This window comes from Oryx dammah, unplaced genomic scaffold, assembly GCF_014754425.2.
Source record: "Oryx dammah isolate SB20612 unplaced genomic scaffold, SCBI_Odam_1.1 HiC_scaffold_4, whole genome shotgun sequence".
Taxonomy (NCBI): domain Eukaryota; kingdom Metazoa; phylum Chordata; class Mammalia; order Artiodactyla; family Bovidae; genus Oryx; species Oryx dammah.
This window is the reverse complement of record NW_024070188.1, coordinates 76,912,778-76,925,352: the sequence shown is the minus strand read 5'-3', so window position 1 is coordinate 76,925,352 and position 12,575 is coordinate 76,912,778.

Genomic DNA, 12,575 nt, shown 5'->3' with positions numbered 1-12,575 from the left:
CGACCCCATAGACGGCAGCCCACCAGGCTCCCCCATCCCTGGGATTCTCCAGGCAAGAATACTGGAGTGGGTTGCCATGTCCCTCTCCAATGCATGAAAGTGAAAAGTGAAAGTGAAGTTACTACCCTGTTATTGCTAGTAAACATTCACTTTGTATATGTTTATTTTATTAATGAATACATCTTGTGGCTTGCAGATTTAGGTTATCTTTTCATAATTATTCTCACAGTTTTTCTGAAAGACACAGAGTTTAATTTCATCTACTGATAATGCTCTTTCTCTCTCTGGTGGAAACTAAATACATGCATATACAGAATTACTTTTACTCCCTGCAAAGAAGCTAATGAACATTTCTGGACTCAAGGAATAATACAATCTTGAACCAAGAATATGTTTAAAGATCACAGAAACATAAAACAAAAAAAGATGATGTTTGGCACATACAAACAGAAACTTTTTGATACAATTATAAAGGAATATTTTCATACTTAAAATTTGAATAAAGTCTTAGAAGTTTGCTTTCTTTTTTCTTTTCTTTTCACTATTATTTAAAAAGCACAAATGCAGATATTTCCCACTTGGGCTTGCTTATTAACAACCATGCTAAAGAAGCCAAATCCAGCTTCTGTACCCTGACACTGAATTAAATCTGGAAGACAGAGCTTTGAGTCAAGTAGAAAAGAATGGCTTTATGCTTTTGTCAGACAAAGGGAGCCACAGTGGGCTAATGCCCTCAAAACTGTGTCCTGACCTGGAGGGGGAAATGAGTTTTACAGTAATGGTTCAAAGAAAGTGTGATCAGTTCATGGACCTTCTTGTGACTGAGTGGTGGTGATGAGGTAAGTGTAAGTCAGCATCATCAACATTCTGGGTCCAGTCAGCCTGGGGTCTATGTGCTTATGGGCAGCATAGCACTAGTGTCTCCCACCTACTGGTGGTTTCAGTATCTGGAGAATAGCTTAAGATATTGTTGCATATACCACTTGATAAGGACTCAGGGCCTTGCCCCATGGCTGCACTATTGTATCTTTGACTGTTCTTGTCTTTACCTCTGCCTAGTGTTAGTTGCTCAGTCCAGCTCTTTGTGATCCCATAGACTGTAGCCCACCAGGCTCCATGGGATTCTCCAGGCAAGAATACTGGAGTGGGTTGCCATTCCCTTCTCCAGAGGATCTTCCTGACCCAGGGATCAAACCCGGGTCTTCTACATTACAGGCAGATTCTTTACCATTTCAGCTACAGGGAAGACCCTGTCTATATCCTCTCCCTTCCCTAATTAGCAACTGCTTGAAAATGTCTACACATAGACATCACCAGATGGTCAACACTGAAATCAGATTGATTATATTCTTTGCAGCCAAAGATGGAGAAGATCTATACAGTCAGCAAAAACAAGACCAGGAGCTGACTGTGGCTCAGATCATGAACTCCTTATTACCAAATTCAGACTCAAATTGAAGAAAGTATGGAAAACCGCTAGACCATTCAGGTATGACCTAAATCAAATCCGTTATGATTATATAGTGGAAGTGAGAAATAGATTTAAGGGACTAGATCTGATAGATAGAGTGCCTGATGAACTATGGAATGAGGTTTGTGACATTGTACAGGAGACACGGATCAAGACCATCTCCATGGAAAAGAAATGCAAAAAAGCAAAATGGCTGTCTGAGGAGGCCTTGCAAATAGCTGTGAAAAGTAGAGAGGCGAAAAGCCAAGGAGAAAAGGAAAGATATAAGCATCTGAATGCAGAGTTCCAAAGAATAGCAAGAAGAGATAAGAAAGCCTTCTTCAGTGATCAATGCAAAGAAATAGAGGAAAACAACAGAATGGGAAAGACTAGAGATCTCTTCAAGAAAATTAAAGATACCAAGGGAATGTTTCATGCAAAGATGGGCTCGATAAAGGACAGAAATGGTATGGGCCTAACAGTAGCAGAAGATATTAAGAAGAGGTGGCAGGAATACACAGAAGAACTGTACAAAAAAAAATCTTCACGACCCACATAATCATGATGATGTGATCACTAATCTAGAACCAGACATCTTGGAATGTGAAGTCAAGTGGGCCTTAGAAAGCATCACTATGAACAAAGCTAGCAGAGGTGATGGAATTCCAGTTGAGCTGTTTCAAATCCTGAAAGATGATGCTGTGAAAGTGCTTCACTCAATATGCCAGCAAATTTGGAAAACTCAGCAGAGGCCACAGGACTGGAAAAGGTCAGTTTTCATTCCAGTTCCAAAGAAAGGCAATGCCAAAGAATGCTCAAACTACCGCACAATTGCATTCATCTCACATGCTAGTAAAGGAATGCTCAAAATTCTCCAAGCCAGGCTTCAGCAATACATGAACTGTAAACTCCCTGATGTTCAAGCTGGTTTTAGAAAAAGCAGAGGAACCAGAGATCAAATTGCCAACATCTGCTGGATCATGGAAAAAGCAAGAGGGTTCCAGAAAAACATCTATTTCTGCTTTCTTGACTATGCCAAAGCCTTTGACTGTGTGGATCACAAGAAACTGTGGAAAATTCTGAGAGAGATGGGAATACCAGACCACCTAACCTGCCTCTTGAGAAATCTGTATGCAGGTCAGGAAGCAATAGTTAGAAGTGGACATGGAACAACAAACTGGTTCCAAATAGGAAAAGGAGTACGTCAAGGCTGTATATTGTCACCCTGCTTATTTAACTTATATGCAGAGTACATCATGAGAAACGCTGGACTGGAAGAAACACTAGCTGGAATCAAGATTGCCAGGAGAAATATCAATCACCTCAGATATGCAGATGACACCACCGTTATGGCAGAAAGTGAAGAGGAACTAAAATGCCTCTTGATGAAAGTGAAAGAGGAGAGCGAAAAATTTGACTTAAAGCTCAACATTCAGAAAACAAAGATCATGGCATCTGGTCCCATCATTGCATGGGAAATAGAGGGGAAACAGTGGAAACAGTGTCAGACTTTTTTTTTTTTTTTTTTTGGCTCTGAAAAAAAAAAAAATAGTTTTTGCAGCCATGAAATTAAAAGACGCTTACTCCTTGGAAGAAAAATTATACCAACCTAGATAGTATATTCAAAAGCAGAGACATTACTTTGCCAACTAAGTTTCATCTAGTAAAGGCTATGGTTTTCCCTGTGGTCATGTATGGATGTGAGAGTTGGACTGTGAAGACAGCTGAGCACCGAAGAATTGATGCTTTTGAACTGTGGTGTTAGCGAAGACTCTTGAGAGTCCCGTGGACTGCAAGGAGATCCAACCAGTCCATTCTGAAGGAGATCAACCCTGAGATTTCTTTGTAGGGAATGATGCTAAAGCTGAAGCTCCAGTACTCTGGCCACCTCTTGCGAAGAGCTGACTCATTGGAAAAGACTCTGATGCTGGGAGGGATTGGGGGCAGGAGGAGAAGGGGATGACTGAGGATGAGATGGCTGGATGGCATCACGGACTCGATGGACGTGAATCTGAGTGAACTCCGGAGACGGTGATGGACAGAGAGGCCTGGCATGCTGCGATTCATGGGGTCGCAAAGAGTCGGACACGACTGAGCGACTTAACTGAACTGAAACTGTGTATTGGAACTCAGAGAAATCATGGAGGCTGAATGAAGCCTATTTCGTGTAATCAAGAAATGGGGAACACAGAGAGGCTTTTGTGCCCAGAAACCCTGCATGTTCCTGTTCAGTATCACTAACAGGTATATTCAACTAACATAAATAGAATTTAAATCAGAAGCATATAATTAGCTGGATAATGTCTAAAGGACAATTTTGGTGGCCATTTTCAAAGAGAAGCTTAAATGGAGCCTTTGTTTTCCACTGAAACCCACATATAATTCTTACTGTTGTTGTTTAGTCATAAATCTTTGGGAACCTGTGGACTGTAGCCTGCCAGGCTCCTCTGTCCCATTAGGTTTCCCAGGCAAGAATAGTGGAATGGGTTGCCATTTTCTTCATCAGTGGATCTTCCCAACCCAGGGATTGAACCTGAGTCTCCTATATTGGCAGGCAGATTCTTGACTGCTGCGCCACAGCAGTCTCTGCTTGGCCACACAAAATAAAGAAATCAAGGCAGAAGGAAAGAAAGAAGATCCATTGCCCAAGGTATCACAAAGCCAGTCCACCTCAGCTAATATGCTAGCTAGATGTGATAACCAATGAACTAGTATACTGACACTTCTATACTGGCTTTTCAATGTACAGAGAGCCTAAACATTAGGATATGCAACACAGGATATGCACTGAAGAATTAGGATATGCGACAAAGAATTGATGCTTTTGAACTGTGGTGCTGGAGAAGACTCTTGAGAGTCCCTTGGACTGCCAGAAGATCAAACCAGTCAATCCAAAAGGAAATCAGTCCTGAATATTCATTGGAAGGACTGATGCTGAAGCTGAAACTCCAATACTTTGGCCATATGATGTGAAGAACTGACTCATTTGAAAAGACCCTGATGCTGGGAAAGATTGAGGGCAGGAGGAGAAGGGGATGACAGAGGATGAGGTGGTTGAATGGCATCACTGACTCGATGGACATGAGTTTGAACAAGCTCCAGGAGCTGGTGATGGACAGGAAAGTCTAATGTGCTACAGTCCATAGGATCGCAAATAGTCGGACAAGACTGAGCTATTGAACTGAACTGAACACAGGCAACCTTTGATGTTCTGTGTCAAAGACTAGAATTCCTTTGACAGAGAGAACAGGAGGGTCAGCAATAAAAGAGGAGGTGCTGGTGGCATGCAGTGATACTATTATCTCATAGAAAAATTGAATAATACAGAATTGTCCAGGAAAACAATGACTGCTATTTCCTTTTGTCCCATTTCTTCCACTCCATTAACCCTTAGGCTCAGCCTATTATCTCTGCAAAGATTCCTCAGCTGATACTCTTAACCAAGGCTTTATCTATGAAATTAAGCCTGTATTGATATTGCTACCTTTTTTTTTTTCTTATTTTTTCTCTTGAGTGTAAATATTTATCATTAAAAGTTCCTGACTTGTGTTCAGAGATTTTTCTTCCCTTGCCTCTTTCTCCCACTAAAGGTCAACAAACATGTTTTGTTTTCTTCTCCATTAATCAGCTAACAGTGAGTTGACTCTCAGATTCAGACAGAATAATGAATAGGAAAGGGAGATGTGGCCAAACTGATCTTTGAGGCAGGGATATGTGGAGAAGAATTCAGTAAGAAACAGTTCAGGAGTTTTATTTCCGAAAGCTAAAAGGAAGAGCTTATTGAAAAGTGGAAAGGAGAGAAAAATAGGAGAATAAGGGCAGATTTTCTTCAAAAGTTGTTTTTCCTCTGATCATTTTCAAATGTTTGTGAAAGTAGATGTCTGGAACAGTTAGTTTATCACCCCTGAATTTTGCTTGAAAAAAACTCATAAAAAGGGAGTGGAGATGGATGTCCCAAGCAGCTACTTTATAGTGTGCTGAAATTATATGAAGAGCTAAAGAAAACTAAGTGAAATGAAATCCAAATAGAAAGCATACTTGAGAAAGCCAAAGAGCAACAAAGTAACCAATATAGTATACAGAAAACCAGAAGCCTTAAACAAAAGTTTCAGTTCAGTTCAGTCGCTCAGTCCAGTCAGACTCTGCAACCCCATGGACTGCAGCACTCCAGGCCTCCCTGTCCATCACTAACTCCTGGAACTTGCTCAAACTTATGTCCATTGAGTGGGTGATGCCATCCAACCATCTCATCCTCTGTTGTCCCCTTCTCCTCCCACCTTCAATCTTTCCCAGAAACAAGAGCTTTTCTAGTGAGTCAGTTCTTTGCATCGGGTGGCCAAAGTATTAGAGTTTCAGTTTTACCATTAGTCCTTCCAATGAATATTCAGGACTGATTTCCTTTAGGATAGACTATTTGGATCTCCTTGCAGTCCAAGGGACTGTCAAGAGTCTTCTCCAACACCACAGTGAAAAAGCATCAATTCTTTGGCTCTCAGCTTTCTTTATAATGCAACTCTCACATCCATATATGACTACCATAGCCTTGACTAGATGCACCTTTGTTGGCAAAGTAATGTCTCTGCTTCATACTGTGCTGTCTAAGTTGGTCATAGCTTTTCTTCCAAGGAATAAGCCTCTTTTAATTTCATGACTGCAGTCACCATCTGCAGTGATTTTGGATCCCCAAAAAATAAAGTCTGTCATTGTTTCCCTTGTTTCCCCATCTATTTGCCATGAAGTGATGGGACTAGATGCCATGATATTAGTTTTCTGAATGTTGAGTTTTAAGCCAGCTTTTTTTACTCTCCTCTTTCACTTTCATCAAGAGGCTCTTTACTTCTTCGTCACTTTCTGCCATAAGGATGGTGTCATCTGCACATCACATCTGAAGTTATTGATATTTCTCCCAGCAATCTTGATTCCAGCTTGTGCTTCCTCCAGCCCAGCATCTCTCATGGTGTACTCTGCATATAAATTAAATAGCAGGGTGACAATATACACCCTTGATGTACTCCTTTCCTGATTTGGAACCAGTCTGTTGTTCCATGTCCAGTTCTAACTGCTGCTTCTTGACCTGCATACAGATTTCTCAAGAGGCAGGTCAGGTAGTCTGCCACAAAACAAAAGCTTCAGATAAGCTGAAAATAAAAAAGGAAATCAGAGCTTCAACTGACATAAAGTACTGCAAAAAAGAATGTCAGCCTTAAATCAAAGGGCTGTCCCCAAAGGCAGTGTTTTCCTTATGAAATTAAAATAAAAATTACCAATTTGATTACATTCTCCTATAAGACACCTTCAGAGATTTAGAAGCCAAATATCATAATAAATATTTAATAATGTATAATAATAAATATACAAGGTTTTTTCCAGTAGTCAAGCATGGATGTGAGAGTTGGACCATAAAGAAGGCTGAGTGCTGAAGAACTGATGCTTTTGAACTGTGGTGTTGGAGAAGACTCTTGAGAGTCCCTTGGACTGCAAGGAGATCCAAGCAGTCAATCCTGAAGGAAATCAGTCCTGAATATTTATTGGAAGGACTGATGCTGAAGCTGAAACTTCAATACTTTGGCCACCTGATTTGAAGAACTGACTCACTAGAAAAGATCCTAGTGCTGAGAAAGATTGAAGGTGGGAGGAGAAGGGAATGACAGAGGATGAGATGGTTGGATGGCATCACCCACTCAATGGACGTGAGTTTAAGCAAGCTCTGGGAGTTACTGAGGTACAGGAAAGCCTGGCATGCTCCAGTCCGTGAGGCCTCAAAGAGTCGTACACGACTGAGGGACTGAACTGAACTGAAGCATTGTTCTCATAAATTTAATCAACAGCCATCCCACAAAGCAATAAAGAATGCACCTGCCAAGAAGGAGACCCAGGTTCAGTTCCTGGGTTGGAAAGATCCCCTGGAGAAGGAAATGATAACCCACTCCTGTATTTTCCCCTGGGAAACTGGACAAAGGAGCCTAGGGGGCTACAATCTATGGAGTCACAAAGAGTCAGACACAACTTAGTGATTAAACAACAGCAACAACCCCAGGAAATACTAAAGTTGTCCTCCTTTCACAGACAAGAAAGGTAAGTGATTTACCTAAAAGGACATACCTGAGATTCAAATGCAGACCAGTGTGCTACAGAGACTGCCATCTTAATCATCTAATTAAGTGAAGACCTTCCCAGTGATGTTGAATGAAATACAAAGATTAGGTGAGTTGTAGGGGACCATCATTTCTAGAGACACAAAATTTTTCTTTTGTTGCTTAGTTTGGGACTGGATATACAATATCTAATAGTCACCACTATTTTGAGCATTCTTTGTACCCAAAAGACTACTTCTAAATTGTCTAACAATCCAGAGCCTGAAAACTCTACACAAATGTATTTCTCTCTCTCTCTTTCCTCTTCCTTTCTTCCCTCCAGCCTCCCACTCTCTTTTTTAAACACCACTGATGGACTCAAGTGTATCTAGTGAAGAATGTCTTAGGGCATGCGTAGCATATGCACTGATATTGCTTATAAATTGATTATGTACAAAACCTCAAATAGAACAACGAGGGGAGTGTTTACCAGAAACACATCGAGTCTTATATTATGGTCTCTATCCATTGGGAAGCTGTTTTTAATTGTAACTCCAACAAGGAAGCCTCCTTTCCCATCAAAAGCAGTCAAAAATGACTCCAGTATATAACATAAAGAGCAGAGACCTCTAAAGAAGAATACTGTCCTTAGAAAAAGAGCATTAGTTCAAGACCCAGCAGAAGGAGAGAGAGGAAAATCAAGGGAGCTCTAAAGTTAAACAAGCAAAAAAAAAAAAGAAAAAGAAGAAAAACAAACACATAAACCCTTTTTCTCTGGGGTAATAAAACATGTGTAGCACAGCCAAGACATTACCAAACAATATGTGCAAGGGAGTCACTGAAGAGAATATACAAATGGCCTATAAGAATATAAAAAGTTGCTCAGTCCCAGTGGTAATCACAGCAAAGACTGATTAGAGCACAGTTCACAGTTAGAACAAGAATACCAATTAGAAAGTTTAGCTACCTCTTCTCTTGCTTTCTTTCCTCAGGTAATAATTACTCTGTTCATTTATCTTGGTCTTTCTTTTTGCACTATTGCTCTCCTTCAAAAGTCTGATAGTCAATGCCTATCAATCATGTTTATGAATGAAATCCTTGGTTGCTGCATAGGTGGGTAAGGCCAGTTTTGTTTCTTTTATATAAGCTTGCTTTCTATTTCCCCACTGCCTTCATGATAAGTTGCTTCAGTCGTGTTCAACTCTGTGCAACCCTATGGACTGTACCCCGCCAGGCTCTTCTGTCCATGGGATTCTCCAGGCAAGAATACTCCTGGGTTGCCACGCCCTCCTCCAGGATATCTTTCCGATCCAGGGATCGAACCCACATCTCTTCCGTCTCCTGCATTGGCAGGCAGGTTGTTTATCACCATCACTGCCTAGTCTTCCTAAACTGGAAGTCTGATGGTTAACTCTATGCATGTGGGAAAGGGCAGCTTAACTTTAAAGGAAAAATCACTTGCAGATGACTTAATGGGGAATGATCTTGGGAGACAGCTGGAAGGAAGGAAGTGTGGCCAAACTGAGTAGAGACAGAAGCTGATTCACACTGCAGTGATAAATGGAACCGTGGCTGAGTCTATAGGGAATTGTAGAGCTAAGAGTTGTCCCAAACTGAGGCAAAGGGAGAGGATAAAGTTGCGTCTCTCAACTATATTTGCTTTTCTTAGTAAGTTATTGCACCAGAGAATAGATTCTTTAGGGTGCTGATGAGTTGTATTCTGCAGAATTTAAAAGACATGTCTTAGTGGGACAAGTGTAGCCCTTAGATTGCATTTAATGTTAAGGTCACAGTGATAATTACCATCTTCTTTCACTACCCATTTTATACTTCCCTTACTCTTTGCTGGCATCTCTGTTGTTACATGACATCTGAGTCTATTCACTATTCTTGTCTCAGGAAGCTGTACTTGTCTATTTTCTATTAAAATGGAGTATAAGAGAGCAAAAAGATAGCACAAGGCATCATCTGGGCATTAATCGTATTCTTGACTGCTTCCTTGTAAAATAAAAGTCCTACCCTCTTCTGACAGTAAGTGTGAATTATTTCTTGAGTATAGTGACTCTTTTCCCTGTGTGATGATCTTTAAGTTGAAGTTACTAGGCAATACTCATAGCTTAAAGATGAATGGGACTCCTCATAGACACAGAGAACAAGCAAGTGGTTGCCAGAGAGGAAGGGAATGGTGGGGGAATGGGAAAATTAGGAGAAAGATTGCTGCTGCTGCTGCTGTCACTTCAGTCGTGTCCGACTCTGTGCGACCCCATAGACGGAAGCCCACCAGGCTCCCCCGGCCCCGGGATTCTCCAGGCAAGAACACTGGAGTGGGTTGCCATTTCCTTCTCCAATGCATGAAAGTGAAAAGTGAAAGGGAAGTCACTCAGTCGTGTCCAACCCTCAGAGACCCTATGGACTGCAGCCTACCAGGCTCCTTCTTCCATGGGATTTTCCAGGCAAGAGTACTGGAGTGGGGTGCCATTGCCTTCTCTGAGGAGAAAGATTAAGAGGTACAAATTTCCAGTTACAAAATAAATGAGTCACAGGAATGAAATGTACAGTGTTGGGAAAATATTCAATAATAATGCAATATTTTTGTTTGGTGACAGATGATAACTAGAGTTATCATGGTGAATATTTTAAAATCTATAGAAATATAAGATCATTATGTTGTATATCAGGAACTAACATAGTGTTGCAGGTCAATTATACTTCTAAAACAAATAAATAAGCAGACTCAAAGAAAAAGAGATCAGATTTATGTTACTAGAGGTGGGATAGGGGGAATTGGATGCAACTGGTTTAAAAGTACAAATTTTTAGTTATATGATAAAGAAGTTCTGGGGATATGTTGTACAATAAATTAACACTGCTCTATGTGATACATGAAATGTGTTAAGAGAACAAATCCTAAGAGTTCTTATCACAAGGAAAAAATATTTTTTTCTTTTATTTTGCGTCTAGAGGAGATGATGAATTATTGTGAAGTCAAATCATTATGCTGTGTACCTTAAACTTACATAGTGCTGTCTATCAGTTATATCTCAATAAAACTGGAAGAAAAAAAAACATTAGTAGGACATTTACAGATTATCTTGGCAGAAGCACCTGAGACAATCCATCTATCCTTTTTCCTCCTCTCAAAGGTTTTCTTTGCTGCCTTCTAGGTGAATTGAGGGAGAGGCTATTGAATGACAGGAGGATCTGAGCCACCTGTTTGTATAATTTAATCCAGTGCTTGTGTCCGATCTCAGACATATCATGTCTATCCTGAAACAAATTGTTGCTGGACGTCCCATACCTTATGATTTAGAGGACTGGACGTGATGAACGCCTCTGAACTCACAGTGATTTGCCATTCTGTGGTAGAGTTCAAACTCTACCAGAGCCTAGTATCACATGGAAGCTTATTTTTTAATAATACCTTGTGGGCTTCCCTGATAGCTCAGCAGGTAAAGAATCCATCTGCAATGCAGGAGACACAAGGAACATGGGTTCGATTCCTGACTTGGGAATATTCCCTGGAGAAGGAAATGGGAACCCACTCCAGTATCCTTGCCTGGAAAACCCCATGGACAGAGGAGCCTGGTGGGCTACAGTCTAAAGGGTCGCAAAGAGTCAGATACGACTGATGACTAATACAGAAGCTCTATGCCTTGCAACCTCTCTTCCTTGAGAACTAAGGAATCTACGTTGCTACACAGTGATGCTCCTATTGGAACTTGCCATACATTCCAAGTGGCATTTTCCTCATCACACTAGTTACATCTAATACCATAAGGCTTACTTCATTGACCATTCAGAAAGACATCTTGCAAAGTAGCCTGGACCTACTCAGAGACAATCTGAGCTTAAAGTCACCTGATTTTTTGGGCAAATGGATTGGAGCAGTATTTGGAGATGTGGCATATGCTGCCTCCAGCTCCTGAAGAAGCCCTCCTCGTGCCATATCTCTTAATGGTGGGAGGAATAACAGTCAATAAGTTTTCCATAACTTTGAACTTACTGATATGGTAAACCCCTGAATATATCATAGGTCACACATGTTTTACCAACTCACTTGTCTCTTCTTTCTCATCTATTATGACAAGTCTATGAGCTCTTATGATTCAGATCCATTGATATTATATTATGATAGAGGACAGAAAACCTGGGAAAAGCCGTAAATATGTACCATTGTTTATATCACATGAATGCACTGCTTCTGATCCTCCTTATCAATAGGATTGTCATCCCTTTTCCCTTGACTGAGTTCCTAGATCAATAGCTGACTGTTAGGATCTGGTTTATCTGTTCTAGTCAAGACACCACAATTGGGGAGTCAGTTAAGTTTTCAGTGTCTGCTTCCAAACACCATGATCCATACAGTTTGTATAAGGTCCCTCCTTAATTAAATAATGATGAAAGATGCACCACCACCTCTTCGTTCTTTAAGTCTTGCATGCATGCCTGCTCAGTCTCTCAGTCATGTCCTATTCTTTGTGACCCCCATGGACTGCAGCCTGCCAGGCTTCTCTGTCCATGGAATTTCCCAGGTAAGAATACTGGAGCAGGGTGCCATTTCCTCCTCCAGGGGACCTTCCTGACCCAGGGATCAGACCTGTGTCTCCTTCATCCCCTGCACTGGCAGCAGATTCTTTACCGGTGAGCCACCTGGGAAGCCCCCTTTAAGCCTTGAGTATCGTACTAATATCTGATATCCTTTGGAATGCATTATTGTTTTCACTTACTCTCTTGACTGTTTTCTTTAAATAATATTTATTATAGAAACATTACCTGTTACTCAAGTTCATATAGCTGCAAAATTTTGAGGATGAGTAAAATTTAATTATTCTGTTGGATATTTTTATTCATTCTGTTAAGTTTGTTGTTCAATGGTGATTGCTATATGTTACCCATTGGTGTAAGTGATTTCCATATGTTAACTCGTGATTCAATCTTCACAAGAACATCGTGAATGCAATTACTATTAAGATTTTTACTGATTGAGAAACTGAGGTATGCTTTTGGATAGTTAGAAGTTATAAAAGCTCAGTCTCAAATCTAGGAAGTTT